Here is a 12,481-nt window from a genome sequence, read left to right on the forward strand (position 1 = left end):
TTGAAATAAACTAAAGGGCAGAAAACCCCCTGCTATTAGCTCAAAATCTGTCTCCGGCAGAATAAAGGAACGTTAGCGGGCGCCCTCCGTCCGGATGAAGGGAAAAAAACTAGGGGATTAGGATGTGGTCTGTGTATGCGCCATTCATGTCACTGACTGGATAAAGTGGAATATCGCTGTACTAGCAGCCTGGTCAGATACACAATACCCCCCCCCGAAAGCGGCCACCGCAGACACACAATACCCCCCCACCTGAGAGCGGGCACCGCAGATACACAATACCCCCCCACCTGAGAGCGGGCACCGCAGATACACAATACCCCCCCACCTGAGAGCGGGCACCGCAGATACACAATACCCCCCCACCTGAGAGCGGGCACCGCAGATACACAATACCCCCCCCCCACCTGAGAGCGGGCACCGCAGATACAATACCCCCCCACCTGAGAGCGGGCACCGCAGATACAATACCCCCCCACCTGAGAGCGGGCACCGCAGATACAATACCCCCCCACCTGAGAGCGGGCACCGCAGATACAATACCCCCCCACCTGAGAGCGGGCACCGCAGATACGATACCCCCCACACAGTAGAAATATATACATCACCTGGATCAGCTCCGCTTCCTCTCCCCAGGACTGCAGTGACACTTGCCGGACTACACTTTTCCCCGCCGCCTTCTCATCTCCATATCTCCTCCTCACACAGTCACCCCGAGCATTGCGTCACTTCCGCCCTCCCCAGCCGTCAGCCCCATGTCCCTCACCGTGCAGCCCATAGAGACGGACGCCTTCTGCCCTACCATTGTATTATACCGGCACTGCACGTCCGGTCACTAATAATCGCTAGCAATAAGAAAAGGGAACGTGTGACATTGCTGCAAAGAGACACGGAAATGAAATAAGTAAAATAAATAAATAAAATGTGCACCGCATTGGTCGAGTATGAAACTGACTCGAACCCACGGCCCCCCACGCATCAGTCCCACAGCGCTGCCAATGCTCGCGGTTGTAGGTGTGCTCACAAATGGCTGATGCTCCATGCAGTCTGTAAGGACAGTAATCAGACTGAGCTTCGGTGTAGATCTGGAACGGACCGTACAGAGGAAGGGGCGTGTCGACTTCACCCGCCTCTGGGGAGGGGTGAGAATGACCCAGCAGGGATCGGCTCTCTGGCGCCACCACTTACCCCAGGTAAGTCATGGAACTGCACCGAGGGCAAATAGTCGCCGGAAAGGCTTCCCTTATAGGTACAAGTTATTGAGGCGCTCCCAGTGAGGGGGGATATATATCACCAGTCCAGGCTGGAGATATATATAAACCTCCCATGATCCATCACTGGCAGAGTTTCTCACTAACATAAACACAAGCTTCAGACCAGAAAACATTTCCTTCATCACTTATTCACATGATAGGGGTGCTATATTAGCCCAGGACACTCTCAGATAATCAAACAACACAAGAGAAAAAGAGCACCAAAAGTCCCAAATAAAATCAAAATCATAATTTATTTACATTTACAGGTAGACAACACAAAGTAACCACAGAAAATAATCAAATAGACAAAGTGGAATAGCAGACATTGCAGGTGTAACACCCAGAAGCCACATATATCAAAATGGATGGGAGGACAGAAACACCATTACATCAAAAAGTGCTAGTACATGAAGTATGAAGTAATGTCGCATTAGGTAGAAATGTCACTGGTAGGAGAAATTATACTGCTCAAAAAAATAAATAGCAGCTTCTAAAACAGTATATCCATAAGCACAGTATCAGAATGTAGAATGCTGCTAATATAGGAAAATTGGGAGGCAGAACAACAACCTGACCAGTCACACTGAAACCCAGCGAGAAATTAAGTATGTATCACTTTAAGATCCATTCACATTTCTGAGGGTGTCAAATAATGCCCTTACCCATAATCTCCACTGCAGTCACCTGAGTAGTACAGCCCCAACGCACGTTTCGCGTGGGCTTCCTCGGGGGGCAGGATGTCATTGTCATTCGCCAGTGAGTGCACGCTTGAACTGCGTGGAGGGAATTTCACCACAGGAGTGCGGCAAGGTAAGAAGAAAGTTTTTTGTATTTTAATTGAAAGTGGCAGGGGGGCAGGATGGGAGACACGAGGGCAGGATGGGAGATATGGGGGCAGGATGGGAGACGGGGAAGAATGGAGACAAAGGGGGCAAGAAAGGAGACATAGGGGGAAGAATAGAGACACGGGTCAAGAATGGAGACCCAGGGGGCAAGAATGGAGACACAGGGGGCAAGAAAGGAGACATAGGGGGAAGAATAGAGACACAGGGGTCAAGAATGGAGACCCAGGGGGCAGGACGGAGACACAGGGCAGGATGGAGACAGATGAGGCAGGATCATGGGGCAGGACGGAGACAGATGGAGCAGGATCATTGGGCAGGATGGAGAGATGGGGCAGGATCATGGGGCAGTATGGAGACACATGGCGCAGGATCATGGGGCAGGATGGAGACACATGGTGCAGACTAGATACAATGGAGACAGATAGGGCAGGATCATGGGAAAGATGGATCAGGATCATGGGGCAGATGGGGCAGGATCATGCGACTTCACATGGGGGCAGAATGGATACTGATGAGGGCAGGATGGGAGAACATATGGAGCCAGGATGTAAGAACATTTGGCTGGAGCCAGGACTGAGACACACGAGGCCAGGATGGGGGATAACATTACAATAGGGGCTAATTAAGGGATATTATTACTGCAGTTGTATATTTATTTTATTTTTTGAGGATACTGTTTTAAATGGGGGGGTCCTGTTGCTGTGCAGAGCAACACTATGTCGCCTTTTTTTTCTTCATCTGGTGTAGTATAGAAGTTGGGAAAAAAAAATAAAGCAATGTGTTCTTCAAGCGGTGCTCTACATAACTGTTATTTCCTGCAGAGACGAGCCCTGGCTGGAAGAAGTGACACTATACACTGTATACTATACAGAGCGGTCCTGTGCACAATGTCACCAGTGATCACTGTATTACCTTTACACTGACACTACATACAGAGCTCCTGTGTATATTACACAGGTCAACAAAAAAAATTTTTTTTTCTGGTGTCCAAAATATTTTAATGAATTTAGGGTATTTTTGGGGTGCTGATTCTGAATATGTCATCAGTTTTGCCAGATTGGCTCAAGTTTTTGAGATTTTTGGTATCTTATTTATAGCACTTGTTGGTAAATGCGACGCATCATCTCATTAATTTCTTTGGATTAGTACTTGAACTGAGCAGTTCTCAATATAGTTTTGTGTTAATTAGTGTTCTAAAAGTTTGTTCATAGCTTGATTTTTGCACTAACTTTATGTTGTTGTCTGTTTTCCAGTGAAAAGCATGAACTCATCAAGAAGAAGTTGTCTTAACGATCCAGACTCATTCTGTTACATTTGTGGTGAATACACACTGCCAAAACATAGAAGAAACATAACAGACTTCGTAAAAAAAGTGTATTTTGCCTATTTTGGGGTTATGCTTGGGGACCAAGACAAGTTTTGGGCACCACACATAGTGTGCAAAGCATGTATCGAATTATTACGAAAATGGAGCAAAGGACAAAGAAAAAGCTTCAAATTTGGTGTTCCAATGGTGTGGAGAGAGCCAAAAAATCATCATGATGACTGTTATTTCTGTGCAGTGCAAGTGCAAGGATTCAATAAGCATAAGAAACGAAAATGGGAGTAACATGGAATCTGCAAGAAGGCCTGTCCCTCATTGTGAAGATGTGCCTGTACCTGTGGTTACCATAAATAACAGTCATCATGATGATTTTTTGGCTATGTTTTGGCAGTGTGTATTCACCACAAATGTAACAGAATGAGTCTGGATCGTTAAGACAACTTCTTCTTGATGAGTTCATGCTTTTCACTGGAAAACAGATTCAGAATCAGCACCCCAAAAATACCCTAAATTCGATGAAATATCTTTGGCACCAAAAATGCTGTTGACCAGTGTTATCTTTGATCACTGTATAACCTGTACAATATATACAGCACTTGTGTGTACAATGTCACTGTTGATCACTGTATTACCTGTACACCGTACGCTATATACAGAGCTGTGTAAAATGTCACCGTTAATCACTGTATTACCTGTACACAGACACTGCATACTAAGTACAGATCTCCTGTGTATCATGGCACTTGTGGTGATATTAGTATTGTTTTTTTTTTTAATTAATAATCGGTATTGTAGTATTCAGTCACTACTGTATGTGGTGGTAATACGGCCATGGTGTGGTGGTATTTGTTCCTTGTATGTGCTGTTATTTGGTCACTATGTCGTGTGGTCATGGTGCGGTGGTATTTATTCCTTGTATGTAGTATTATTTGGTCACTGTGGTGGTAATATGCTGTCTGGTCATGGTGTGGCGGTATTTATTTCTTGTATGTAGTATTATTCAGTCACTGTGGTGGTAATATGTGGTCTGGTCATGAAGCGGTGTTATTTGTCCCTTGTATGTGGTATTATTTTGATATTTTTGGTCATTTTAAACATTGAAAAATGAATAAAAATATACCTAAATTGTATTGGATATTTAAACAAATGATTAATAGGATAGAGTAGGGTTCGGCCAAAAGAGTTGACCTTGTCGTGGTGGCAGATTAAAAAATCTTTTGGCCAAAACAAAAGCTCCTGGCTATGTATGTGATCTGGTGATGGGAACTGTTAATGTGTGATTGCTGAGGACGTTGTGCAGAAATGGAGTTTTTCCCAGCTAGGGCGGTGGGACTGTGGACAGGTCGAGGGGTGGAGGAGGGGCTGGGTTAGAGCCTGGGCAGAGTCTCAAGGGGGCCCCGAACATTTTGCCAGTATGGGGCCCCAAAATTCCTAGTGGCAGCCCTGACCCCCATTATCTAAATGCAAGGAAGATTGTGAACTTGTACTAACTGTGCAGTAACACTTTCGTCATCTCTGCTCTGTCCTGTCTCCCAGCACAGGGTTAAAAATGCTCCAACTCCATATCTGGCTTCATGGCTTAATCATTGATGCTGGATCCTGAATATCCCACCAACTGAAGATTGTGAAAAAAAACGCACAAAACACTTTTATTGGATGTTAAATAGATCAAATTTTATTACAAATTACATTATTATTTCATTCAGTGTCTGAAATTTAGAGTCAGCCAATTGCTATGAAAAAGACACTGAAAATGGAAAACCTCTGACTCGCGAAGAATCATCCTTCAGCACTCAGGATAAGAAAAACCCCTGTGAAGGAAACCTCTAGGGAACTATGGCTGGAGGATCGCCCTTCCCTTAGAAGGTTGATGCCGACACGGAACAGCAAATTGCACCAGAATTTGTATCTTGCACCAAATTTGACATAATATATATCCACTATAGATATGATAGCAGTGACATCAGTCTCCATCCTGCACCATTTCCTGTCCCATCTGATTCCATCCTGCAGCATGTCTCCATCCTGCAGCATGTCTCCATCCTGCACCATGTGGCTCCATCCTGCCCCATGATCTGGCACCATTTGTCTCCATACTGCCCCATGATCCGGCACCATCTGTCTCCATCCTGCCCATGATCCTGCACCATGTCTCTATCTTGCCCCATGATCCTGCACCATGTGTCTCCATCCTGCACCATGTCACAGGGTGCAGGATCATGAGGCAGGAAGGAGACAGATGGGGCAGGATGGAGCCACAAGCTCCATGTGTCTCCATCCTGCCACCCAAACATATTGCGGCTCGCTTGCCGCTTTCAATAAAAAAAAAACACTTTTTCCTTATCTGGCAACGTTCCAGCGGCGACGTCCACCCCAGGCATATTAAGCGCGTACTCACTGGCGAATGACAATTACGTCATATGCCGGCGATGTGCGTGCTGACATCAGCTGTCAGTCTCCTATTGGCTGGCGGCTTTTAACTATTGCTGTGCCGTATGATTAAAACCTAGTTTATGTTTGGATGTGATGGTCAGTTTTTTTAAATTTGTATTCATTAGCCTTCTGACTGAGCACTACACCCCTTAGCCTCAGGCAGTTTTAATCATAGCAGGACCCTATCCCTCCACAGAGATATAGATTTCAGTCCAAGAGAGGATTCATATTAGGTTCCCATACAGATGAAGACATTATTCTAAGAGAGGAATAGCATTATGTTAGGTCCTAGAAACGAGAATCGCCTTAACGTGGCTTTCAGGTAAACATGAATTGGCCAATTTATGCGCTAAGCATTCTCAATTTTTCATATTTCTAGTGCAGTAATGCAATTTAATTTTCATATTTGCATGCTAAGGCGCTACAGAGTGCTGCCTTATTTGTAGGACTAAAAAGCAGCCGTCACCAGCCCACATACAATAAGTGTCCACAACCCAAATTGTAGAACACTGCTAGGTTGTGTTGAATTTTGCTTCACTTGTTAGACCACTTGCTTAAACGTGTTGGATAACCACCTTAAAAGGGGTTGTCAATACTCAGACAGCCCCTTCTCAACCTGAATGTTTTCTCTTTTAAGAATAATAAAACTTATACTCACATATGCTGCGTCCCAAGCTCTGCTAGTTTCGGATCATGGGCAACAGTCCTGAATAATCCTCTATACATAGGATCCTGATAACGGGCCCTATTTCCCTAGATTTGAACTCTGCCTAAGTTGTGTGAATGCTGCAACTCAATGCTTATCGATGGAAGCTACAGTAACATAGGGTGAAGAAAAGCCATAATAAACTTTTCTCCTCACATTTTATCTTTGGGAGTAAAAAATAAATGTGTGTATGGTATTAAGTGCAGATTGTTTTCAAAGGAGACAAGGTGGAATACTGTAGAGAAGTATCGAGATGTTACATTTATGTTGTAAAACACGGATCACACACTAACAATATCAAAGTCCTTGGTCATACCAAAAATCTGGCCAGGGTGCGATTCAGGGGCAAAAATGCATCTATATTACTATTGTGTGAAATTGGCTTGAAGACTAAGGCCATGTGCACACGTTCAGTATTTTTCACATTTTTTCGCTATAAAAACGCTAATATATGCCTCCGATTATTTTCAGGGTATTCCGCATTTTTTGTGCAAATGTTGCATTTTTTTCCACGAAAAAAAACGCATCGCGGAAAAAAAAGCAACATGTTCATTAAATTTGCGGAATTGCGGGGATTCCGTACACCTAGGAGTGCATTGATCTGCTTACTTCCCGCACGGGGCTGTGCACACCATGCGGGAAGTAAGCAGATTATGTGCGGTTGGTACCCAGGGTGGAGGAGAGGAGAGGTAAAAAAAAGAATTAAAATAAAAAATAGTCATATACTCACCTTCGATGGCCCCCGGAGTCTTCCCGCCTCTCAGGTGCATGCTGCCGCTTCCGTTCCTATAGATGGTGTGGGGAAGGACCTGCAATGACGTCGCGGTCTTGTGATTGGTCACATGACCGCTCACGTGACCGCGACGTCATGGAAGGTCCTGCACACACACACACCATCTATAGGAACGGACGCCGCTGAGGAGATCGGCTGTCTGCAGGTGAGTATAACCATTTTTTTATTTTTATTATTTTTAAACATTCTATCTTTTACTATTGATGCTGCATAGGCAGCATCTATAGTAAAAAGTTGGTCACACTTGTCAAACACTATGTTTGACAAGTGTAACCAACCCGTCAGTCAGTTTTCCAAGCGATGCTACAGATCGCTTGGAAAACTTTAGCATTCTGCAAGCTAATTTCGCTTGCAAAATGCTAAAAAAAAAAAGCAAAAAAAACGGGAAAAAAAAACGCAAAAAAAAAATATGCGGATTTCTTGGAGAAAATTTCCGGTTTTCTTCAGGAAATTTCTGCAAGAAATCCTAACATGTGCACATACCCTTAACCCTCAGCTAATTGCCCGATTGGCATACATGAGACTTTAGGCTCAGGGCAGGAAACATACCAGATACTGCAATCCTAGCACCATCTATATTTCAGATCAAGCTAAGGTTAATTGATTACTCTAAGGATTTCCTCTTCAATTTGTACACTTTGCGGTCAGCGCATGGCAGGAATTACATTTGTGAAATTGCTGCGGATCGAGGTTAGAGACCATTAGTGTACAGGGAGACCAGAACACAGCTTTGCTCCTCATCTCTATGGAACACAGACGATACAACCATGCAAGTGCTGCAGACAAGGAAACACGAATAATGTGTGGAGTTAAGAGCCTCATCCTTATGCCCCCGTCACACTAAGCGAGATCGCTAGCGAGATCGCTGCTGAGTCACAAGTTTTGTGACGCAACAGCGACCTCAGTAGCGATCTCGCTATGTGTGACACGTAGCAGCGACCAGGCCCCTGCTGTGAGATCGCTGGTCGTGTCGGAATGGCCTGGACCTTTTTTTGATCGTTGAGGTCCCGCTGGGTAGCACACATCGCTGTGTTTGACACCTTACCAACGGCCTCGTTGACAACTCAGACACTGAATCGTCATAATAGCTCCCATGTGACATCGTTGTACAGGTCGCTACAGGTCGCTGGTGAGATGTCAAACAGTGAGATCGCAGCAGCGATCGTTGGAAGATCTCACTGTTTGACATCTCACCAGCGACCACATAGCGACGCAGCAACGACCCCTGACAGGTCGTATCGTTGTCGAGATCGCTTTAGCGTCGCTAAGTGAGACGGGGCCTTTAGCATGAAAATGTATTGAGTGATCAATTTCAAGGTCTTTTCATATTTTGCATTTTTTCTCCAGAAAATACTAGTACTGAAAATCGATTTTAGTCTGGGTCTACATTTCAGTAAAATGCAAATAAATGGTGTTACATTCATGACTCTAGTGGTTCTGCGACAAGCAAATGCCAGTCTGTTTTTTTTCCAACTTGCTTATTGCGGTACCCAAGGGGCTGCAATGTGACCCCATTCACCTACATTACACTGCGATGTAGCAGTTGCAGAGCAATCATTGGCAGTGCAACCCGAGACGCGGCCGAAGTCACTTAGTAGCCCAAGCCATGGACATCAGAATTGGATTGTTTCTGCAGTTTACAAAGGATTTTGTTTCCTTTTATTTACTACTCGTGAAAATACAGGAAAAAAAAGGTCACAGACATTTCTTAAAAGTTAATCTGTTACATGTGTACAGTACCTTAGGCCCCTGAAATCCTAGAAGTACAGTATCTACCGTTCTTATTGTCTTTCTTGAATTCTCCGTTATTCATGTTAGAACCACTTTTCTGTGGGTACACCACTTCTCCAATGTGTATCTTGTGTATTACCTGCAATCCATGAGCTTTATGATGAACTTTACACCAACACATCCTGGCCTACAACTGGCTCTGAACCATTGATGGGTTCTGTAGGACAAACATGAGGCCCCAATTCATCAAGAAGGGTGTTTTTCACCAGGAGCAGTGGGTGGACCTGGGGTTTAGGCAAGGTGCAAAGTGTTGTGCCCCTCACCACACCCCATCTCCACTCAATTTCTCAGCACTAGGCAAAAATGGCAAGAAACCACAAAGCTGCTACAGAACTTGATCGAGCAGCTTTCCTCACAGACTGCTCACTTCTTCAGTACTCAAAATGGCTACTGAGGAAGGAGAAGGTGACCAGCCTGTCCATCAGCCCTCTCCAATTAAAACCACCATAGAATGACTGCTTTCAGTTGGAGGAGGCTGAGAGAAGCATTTGACCAGGCTGGTCTACCAGCTGCCATTTTTAGAAGAAGGCTGCACGAACAAGTACAGGAGGAGAACCCGTAATACTTACATAAATATATATTATGTGCCACAAAATCACATCCTCAACACATTTGGTAAATAACGATAAAAATTATAACAGTTCTAATTTTGATGCATTTGAACCACAGGAAGTCAGGGTCTTGCAGCCACAATGTGTGTGCCAAATGAGGTCTTCGCTCCAATCTTACAAGCTTTTTGCCCGCTCCAAATTAGTAAATGTTCAGCTATTGCCAGAACGTTGTCTCAGAATGGCTTTTGCCTTTCAAGTCAGAATTTCCTATTAAAATATCATAGATCATTTATCATGTTATTTGTGATTTCTATGCCAATCTAGATCAGAAATTAAGAATTAAATGTAGAAGAATTTGCATGTAACATCTTATTCCAATACTACCCCATATGGGAACTATCTGATCTTCTGCAATTTTTGCAAATTTCACTCAGCTCATCTTAAGCCAACTGTTGTTGCATTCTACTAATAAGATACAATCACCAAGGTATACGCTTTTCTGCTATATCATGCTTTTGTGACACATTGGGCGATTCAAAGTTTTCATGCCAAAATTCTGGCATAAAAGTTTGAAAAGTCGCACAATTTAGGCACAACTAAAGATTTGCACCAAAATGTTGTGATTTTTTACATTTCCATGTCTGTTTCTCCCAGATGACAAAATAAGTAGAGCAGGGGCATGGTGGGGCACCAAAGCATGTCTGGCACAGATTTCTGGCCTAGTACACATAGGGGCACACCATTCATCAGACGATCCAGATTAATGAACAGGCATGCACTTCCTGAATCTGGAGCGTCTGACTCCAGAACACCCCTCATCGAGTCTAGCTTGAACCACGCCAGACTTGATGAATTGGGCCTATTCTCTTTAAAAGTGTTTAACAAGATTGGATAAAAGCGGAATCCCACCCCCTCCACTTTAATTGTTTATTAACACCATAAGGATTCGTTCACACTAGCATGTAAAAAGTTGGTCCCATTCTCATCCAGAAAAGTTGGACAAGTGGAATCTGTATGGTTTACCTTTTGTCATGTGAGTGTGATTATTTTCTCAGCTCAGATCTTTAAGGAACGCATTTTCAACATCCTATTTCATATACTTTAATACTCCATGAAACCTTAAAAGCTAGTTGACAAAAATAATAAAGCAAGGAATGATAAAGGATATACATTAGATATAGGATAGATATTAGCTATTTTCTTGTTATTCTGCAGATCTATAATTTCACAACTCCCTCTACCTATTGTAAACTTGAACCCTTTAGCGCCTTTCATGTAGTTTATTCTACAGCTTTTTGTGCTTGTTTAACATAATAAAAAAATGACATGGGCCTATTTTTGGTAACCAGCAAAAGGTAAAGCAGACAGCTGTGAGCCGATATCAGGCTGGAAAGGTCCCTGGTTATTGGGCCCTTCCCAGCCTAAAAACAAGCCTGCAGCCACACCAGAATTTGCAAAAGCATGAGATGCTCCAATTCTGGTGCTTTGCTCTTCCGGATTGCCCTGGAGTGCTGGCAATCAGGGTCATGAATCCTGGGATTGATGTCAGCTGTGAGTGCACTGGTGTTAGTAATGGAGAAGGGTCTTTCAAACACCTCCATTACTAAGGTCGGGTTCACATTTGCGTTCGGGGGCATTGCGGAGGGCTGTGTACCTCCCCTTTTAAGCCCGCATACTTCTGCATAAGTCCTGCGTACCTATCTAACACTGGTTATGCAGGACATGAGGATGCGTTTTGACGCGCCCACCGTCAGCAAAAGAACAACTTGTTAAGTTCCCGTGCGGTCAGCGGGCACGTCAAAACAACGCATCCGCATGTCCTGCGCACCCAATGTTAAAGATTAGTTGTCTCCAGCGGCCACAGGAGAAACGATTATTAAAACTTGACATTTATCATCATATTAAAAAGCACAGATATGTAGATATGGGTAATCCCAGTGCAAGGAATGAATTCAACCTACAAGATCTTTATCTCTTTTCTTGCACATTGGATTTCCATACCGCCAGGACCAGGGCAGCTCCGTGCGCCCATGACCATGACCAGCCAAGGAGCCTGGACATAACTGGGTGTGCTGAATATTTTTCTTTTTATATACAATGTTAAAGATAGGTATGCAGGAAGTATGCGGAAGTAGGCGGGGCTTAACGGAGAACGTATGCAGCCCTCCGCAAAGCCCCCTAACCCAATACTAAAAAGTTAATTAAAAAAACCAAAACACTCCCTGACTTTTTTTTCTGGTTCAGCAATTTGTTAAAAAACAACCGGTGCGAAGCGCCAGACTTTGAGAATCTCATGTGATGCTCCACTTCTGGGGAGGCAAATGGCTGGGAAGGGCCCAATAACCATAGACCTTTCCAGCCTGATATCTGTCGGCTGATACTATCTGCTTTACCTTTGCCAATTTCATTACCCTATAAAATACATAAAAAAAAAATGTAAACAAGCATAAAAAGATAGAATAAATTCCACATGAAAGGCACTAAAGGGTGCAAGTTTATAATATGTAGGGGAGAGTGCGAAACTACCTTATTTTGCGGATTATAAGACGCACCTCAAATTTTGAGAAAAATAAAAAGCGTTTGTTTTTTTTTATAAAATGGTGGTGCTTCTGATAATCCATGCGTCTTATTGCTTACCGGGGGTGGTGGCTGCAGTGAAGCGGGGGTCCCAGGGTCGCTGCTGCAGGACGCAGGCTGGGATGCGGGGGTGTTCGGTGGTTCGGGGGCTCTGCCGACATTTTGTGAAAAAGCCCACAGCCCCAGCATTTACATGGTTTACTAT

At 44.0% G+C, this 12,481-nt stretch overlaps 1 protein-coding gene across 2 annotated transcripts in view; it reads right to left on the minus strand.

Annotated features, from left to right (window-relative positions):
* Positions 1-1,071, minus strand: part of KATNA1 (katanin catalytic subunit A1) — a 144,330-nt gene extending 143,259 nt beyond the window's left edge. The window contains exon 1 of one of the 2 annotated variants that reach the window (XM_077289148.1): positions 609-1,071. The gene's annotated coding sequence lies outside the window, so the exon portion shown is untranslated. Of the gene's footprint in view, positions 1-603 lie in introns of both variants that reach the window. The other variant, XM_077289149.1, reaches the window with a different exon arrangement.
* Positions 1,072-12,481: the final 11,410 nt, after the last annotated feature.

Source organism: Ranitomeya variabilis, chromosome 2 (assembly GCF_051348905.1).
Source record: "Ranitomeya variabilis isolate aRanVar5 chromosome 2, aRanVar5.hap1, whole genome shotgun sequence".
In the NCBI taxonomy this organism is placed as follows: Eukaryota; Metazoa; Chordata; class Amphibia; order Anura; family Dendrobatidae; genus Ranitomeya; species Ranitomeya variabilis.